Below are 7009 nucleotides of genomic sequence, written 5' to 3'. Positions count from 1 at the left end.
TGCGATATTTTGCATTTCGATAATTTAAATTTACAGTGATTTATTGTATCTTTTTATATACTTGTTTCTTAGTTTTACATGATGTAGTTAATTATTTGTGTGTGTGTGTGCTTTTCTTTAGTCAGGTTATAATGAATGTAGATAGTAAAAAACAAAGTTTTTAACATCTCCGTTTGGCAAAGAAAAAATTATCTTTGTTTAGGAGTATGAATTAGATTAGTCTTATATCTCAAAAAACACAATGCATTTATCCTAGCTTTACTAGTAAGGCTAAGCCCTAATAATAGAGCTACATTTATCTCAGTGTAACCTAACTGTGGATTTGTTTTCAGTAACTTTATTGTAAAACTAGATGATATTGTTTAATAAAACAAAAATATTTTACTTTATTTTATTTACCTATGAATTCACTAGGAATACTGCAAACTTTCCAGCATTAATTTTTCTTGAACCTTCTATTTGGCGTTCTCATTTTTGTTTTATGTATTCTGTGGAGAAGAAAATCATAATAAGGTAGAGGGCCCATGCTGGGTTAAGGAACGAGGAGTCTGAAATTAAACCTCATACGAACTAAAGATCTAGGTTGGACTAGAATACAGAATAAGTTAAGGCTGCTGCTCAAGTTCAGTATAGAATCTGGGGCTAAAAAACCACCATGCTCATCAACGTGGCCTTTGATGATGAAGACTTTTTAATTTCTTAGAATCTGCCTTTGTAAAGTACCCACACTGAGTTATAGGGTCATATAACTCTAGTGTCTTACATCAATGGAAAGATATATTTAAAATCAGTAAGCGTAGACATGGTGCACATAAAGCACTCTAGACATGAAGGTGGCAGCACTTGTTTCCTAATTTTGAAACCATCAGGTCTCCTTATGGATGGAGTTAAGATTATATACTTTTGTCAATAACAACTGAGTTGCCAACTGGCCATCAGATAGGACCATATTTGGATATTTGCCGCCCCTAGGCAAATCTAGAAGAGCCGCCCCGGCCTCTTCCTCTACCTCTGCTCTCTTCATTGACCACAAACAAACAAACAAAATTCCTGAAGAAAAAAGATCATTCATTCCCTTCACTTAGACTACGCGTAAAGCACTGCATCACTTAGTTACATTAAGTTTATTTAAACAATACAGCCAGCACTGTGATAAGTTCTTAGATCTAACTGCTCCAGTCTGACTTATTTATGGTCTCCTCTTAGTTTATAGAGAGTGCGAGATCTGCGTCAGTCGTTAGCACTGCAAGTGCGTTAAGCCAATCCTGTGACATTGTAGATTGTAGATAGTTCTTGACACGTTTTAGTATGAAGAAGGAGAGTTCAGCTGGACAATTTGTAGATGGTGTGCACAAGAATATTCTTGTGGTGATGTCAATGTTGGGATACACGACATGTAGTTATTTTTCTCGCAACATATTACACTGGTATATTCTCGTCATTGACGCTCAGAAGGTGTGCTCGAAAGTGAAGACATTCTTCAACGAAAGAAGGCTTCAAGTCGTCCTTGTAGCAAGCAATTTTGTGGCACCCTTTTGCACTTTCTGAGGCTCAAATCGAACTAGGTTGAATAAAAATTCAAATTTTCCATAGAATTCTTCATATGCAGTTTTTCGCCTTTCCAGCTGTGATCGTAGACTGTCAAGTATCACAATAAATTTGTTAATACTGAAGCTGTCGCGACCTTGTTCTTCTTTTTGTGAGACGTCATAATCCTTCACATTGGACTTTTCCATGGCTAAAGCATCATACACATCAAACACCTCACAAACTGAACTAGTGAGTTGTATAGCTCTACCACGATACCAAAATCTGTGTCAACACTTTGCAGTTTCTTGTTACGAGCATTAAACCTTTCCAGAAGGGTTCACCAATGGACAGCCATAAAAGCCATCTACAATCGCTCCAACTGTCACAGAAGTCCTGTCACTTCGCTACATGCTTATGGTTTTTCGTCAGTATTGTTTATGAACCATGACAAAGCATCAACTATTCTCTCTTAATGTCGATAAATATTTTTGTATGCATCTTCGCGTGCTGACCAGTGTGTATCCGATAAATTCTTCACGAATAGTGTATCAGACTTAGACAAATGGGTTTGCAAAATTTCCTACCGGTGAGTGGAAGCCGTAAAAAAACACATATAGCCGCTGGAGGAGATCAAAGAAGGAACACGTTTCCTTACAACGTTCAGCAGCACATGTTCCTACCAGATTCAGTGAATGTGCTGAGCATGGTACATACACAGCCAGTGGATTATTTTCTTTAGTTCTAACTCGTAAGCCACTGTAGTGTCCAAACATATTGCTTGCATTGCTATATGACAGACCTCGGCGATTGGCGATGTTTAGTTTATGCGATCAGAAAGTAGTGAATATTGTTTCATTCACATATCCTACTTTATAACTGGCATTTGCGATGAAGCAGAGAAATCGCTCAACAGGAGACCCGTCGTCCTTTACATATCGTAATATGAAGGAAAGTTGATCAACATAGAAACATCAGTCGTTGAATCAACGCTGATAGTATTTTGCCTACTTTGCTTCCTTAATAATTTCTTTCTTCGCCATTTCCGCCATCAATTGAATAAATTGTTCACAAGTATAACACGAAAGGTAGGATGTGTTTCCTTTCCCTTTGTTGCCCAAATGCAAAATATGTTCATCCCAAAACGGATCATATTCAGCATTAAGTTTAAGCGACATCATATAGTTTCCACTATGTAATGAACCAGATCGCTCATCTGTCCCTCTGAACGGAAGTCCCCGTGAAGATAGTGATTTAACGACGGCAACCGCTCGTTTAAGTACATTCCTCCAATAGTTTATTTTGCCGTCCAGTTTCTTGGTAATATCTACATCTATTCTACTCAAGACATTTCCTTTTTTCTTCAAAGCCATCACACATAATCTGTGCTCATATGAATTTTCGTGTTCATTCAATCGAGCGTTGCCATTTTTTCAGTCGCTAATGTCTTCCTTTGCTATTTGGGTTTTTCTGCCAAATAAACGACATGGAGCGCAGAACACCTTCCCTGTACTTTTGGAATATACTAGATAGTTTCGCCTGAGTTTCTATTCGTTGAGCATCCGCGACCTTTGCCCGTACTGCCTCTTAGAAAGTGAGAAATCAGCGCCATCGTTTTGCACAACTCCATGCACAGCCACAAAATCTCGAGTAACAACATTCACAATTCATTCAGCTGGATCATTTCTAATACCGGTATTCGAAATTTAATCACGGTCCTTTTGAATCGTCTTTCTTGTGCTTTTCGTCTACTTTGTTACATTTATGAAGTACGAAGCAATCTTTACCGGTTTTCGCAAGAGTTGCACTGTCATGTTTGCTTTTAATTTTGGTGCATTTTCGATATTCGGCCATCGCTCATGGTAAAATATGTCTACAGCCACAGGCCTGATTTAACTAAGAACAGATTTTACTAGTTTTGTCAGTTCACACATTGCCCAGAAAACTTGTGGTGTAATTTGCACAAGAATGCCATACGTTCGAAAAAGCGTTATTGTCATAACGATAAGTCTAGAACAGGTGCACGCGATAATCTGACAGCCACCGTAACGACACGCATATCGGCGCGTTCGGCAATAGCTGGATTTCCAACTTTTGTGTCTATATCGTATTATAAACGCACATCATATATTCAGAAATAAAAGCATTTGAATCAAAGCCTTCCTACTTCGTACACAAATTTGCGCAGTTTTGCATTCGCCATTATAAATAGGAAGGGTTTTTTTCTTCATTTTATTTTTCGTACATTTTGTTTTATTTTGTACTTTTTTAAAGAAAATGCTGAAAAACGCTGCCCCTTAAGTTTTGCCGCCCTAGGCCAGTGCTTAGTTGGCCTGTGCATAAAAAGGACCCTGCAGTCGGACAACCATTCAGTTTCGGTAATGGGAACTTATCTGGTGAATCACTAATTTGATTCCTTAAATTATGAGATTTACATTTTGTATGAGATTAGAACCAAGTATAGAGCATATGGGCAAATTGAAATCATATCTTGTGAATGTGGTGTGTTTGCTTGATCAACCTTGCCGAGAGAGGTGATCGAGGAGTCAATCCTTTATGACCATAGAAAGTGCTGCAAGAACACATACGATGGTATACAACCCAAACAAGGAAGAGACCACACTGAATTATGGATATGAGATGACATTGTGAAAGATTAAAGATAATGTCTCTAGAGTAGGAAGATGAATTAGTTGTCTCACTAATAGGGTAATGCAGATTAACTGTATGTTTGTGGTGTCTGGGCAGTTATGAACGGCAGTGCTAAGTAGTAAGACAAAAACCAAAGTCTAGATGAGGGAAATAGAAATACAAAAATAATTTCCTATATTTAGCTAACAAGGATAAATGAAGAGAAGGATGTTTAATTTTATTAAAATAGAAGAGATATTGCCCTTACATCAATATATATATGTAATATCTTGTTATTTATCAATCTCTTTTATTTATCATAACAGAATATTTTGGTTCATAAAATTATTCAAATATCCATAAAAATGTTGAAGCAGTAGAAGAAGACTTGTGCAGGATTTTGTCTATTCAGGTGATACTCTGCTCCGGGTATGAAGTTTGATAATCATAAAAAAAAAAGATCAGTGGCTGTAGAAAGTAATAATTAAACATCACTCTCATATAGGCTAAGTAACATAAGAGTATGGGGTTCCTTATGGGAGTAGTAGGAACTAGAAACATATAATTGACAGGAACAATAAATATCCAACACTGATTAGAAATGACACTCACTTAACGCCACGTAGTTAACCTACCAAACATTTGCTGACTCAAGCTTTTGCAGAATTGTAGATGTCCTGTCAGTGACCAAGAGTAAGTTAAAGTCAGGAAGTTGCCATCACCATCATCATTAAGAATTTGTTGATCCAATCTTGTCCAAATGAAAACAGCACCACTGCGGTTCCAGTATTAACTATGGGATCCAGAATATTGATAACCTAACCTGCTTGTCAATGACTGAAGATCTGAACTTATCAGTTTCCTGGAGGCCTATTGAATAAATAAAACCATGATGCCAAGAAGAAGTTTCTAGAATACATTTTCTATCGCTGTGAAATGCACCTCCAAAGAAAGGTACTATTAAGTGTAAATGTCCATCAGCTTTAAAGTTTAAATTTCCAAATTTAAAAATTCCAAAATTTTATATGGCTGATGGCATGAGAAATTTAATAGCAAAAAAAAAAACTGAGGTTAAAAAGCAGGAGGAAGAAATGCCAACAACACCTGAAGAAACATCATCAACCCTGTATCACCAGCTTCTCCTTGCAGGAAAGTCTTAACTGAGGCGTCTCCTGATGTATTGAAGTAGAATTGAAGACACCTGATCATAGGTCAGCACTAAAGAGAACCACATTTTTATGTGGCCAGTGAAGTATGAGGATGTTGGATTCACAATTTCAATATTATAGACAAATTAGTGAAACACTTACTACCGTTAGTCTCATACTACAACTGGAGTCCTGGGAGTTTTATGAGATATGAAATTGGAAAACATTTCAAGTAGATTGATGCTAAAATTTGATAAACACAATATTAAATTATTTGTCAAAGACGACATACTTACAGGTACTTTCAGAAAATTAATCTTGGTCAATTTTATCCCTACATGTTTGTCAAGCATTGATTAGAAATAAAGTTGCTTTTCTTTTAGCATATCGAGTATCGTCATAGATAGTGTGCGAATCTTTTGGTTGGGTAGGCTATTCTGTCACATATTCTGTATAATATTTTTGAGATAACTGGTGAGATAATGCTCTGTAAGAGAAAATTTATTTGGGAAGGCTGTTTGTTTGTCAACAACAATTGTTAGGGGATTACCCCTTGGCAGAGCTGAACTATCTTTCTGCACCCGTTTGGAGAGGCTAATAAGCCTTCCCAACCCTCTTATATGAATCACCCCTGTATATTGTCTAAAAAAATAATATCAAATCTGAATTTGCAGTTATCGGTTAAAAACAGAAACAAACAATTTTGCATTTATTTAACAAAAGTTTGGTGTCTATGTTAACACAGGAAGTAAATTGATATTTATAAAGTGTTAAAAAAAATGCAACACATATTGTGAAAAATAATTTTGACAAAGTTAGTTATTTAGAATATTCCTAATGTATTTAATTTACCATAAAAGTATGTACTGGGTATTTCCCATTTATTCACAACCCTTTTCATTACAAAACTCTACAATGGCTGGCCACTTTATTAGGACCCCCATCACACACATTTGTAAAATACTCCATTTATTTTCATATACAAAATAGACTGAACTTGTGATGTGTCAGATAATTACACTATGGTTACCCTGCAAAACAACGGGTCAAAGAAAAGATCGATCTGACTTTTAAAGAAGCAAAATGTCATTATTAAACACTAGAAAAACTGGTTGTTGACTGTCAGTGACTGACCAAAGGAAAATATTATTAAGCAGACTTGTAAAATGCAAGAAGCATCAAATAATATATATATATATAATAACCGAATATCTGTCTGTCTGTCTCGTTCTTTATTACCTGAACGCTTAATCGTACAAAATATATATATATAAAAATGCTTATTATTAAGAGTATATTAAAGGAAAATTATTCATTTTTTGCAATTCCTAAAATTTCATATTGATATCAACATTGATCCATCATTCTTTGTATGTGCTGAATGGTCAATCTGGGAAAAAAAAAGTATTAAGAACAAAAATGTTTCTTTTTGTGAGGGAATTTCATGAAAAAAACGGGGCTTCCTCTGTCGACTAATTTTAAAAAAATGTTCTAAAGATAGGAAGATGAACGGGAAAAATGCATAGAGAAACGTGTTTAAGCAGATATTTGTTGTTGTTCGGTTTATATATAATTTTTATTTATATATCATGTCAGCATTGTATACATGCATGATCTAATTGTACCATGACGAGTAGCTCCCCAGAAGCACAGCGGTAAGTCTGTGGACTTACAACGCTAGAATCCGGGTTTCGATACCCGTG

Source organism: Limulus polyphemus, unplaced genomic scaffold (assembly GCF_000517525.1).
Source record: "Limulus polyphemus unplaced genomic scaffold, Limulus_polyphemus-2.1.2 Scaffold1044, whole genome shotgun sequence".
In the NCBI taxonomy this organism is placed as follows: Eukaryota; Metazoa; Arthropoda; class Merostomata; order Xiphosura; family Limulidae; genus Limulus; species Limulus polyphemus.
Note: the sequence above shows the minus strand (reverse complement) of the source record.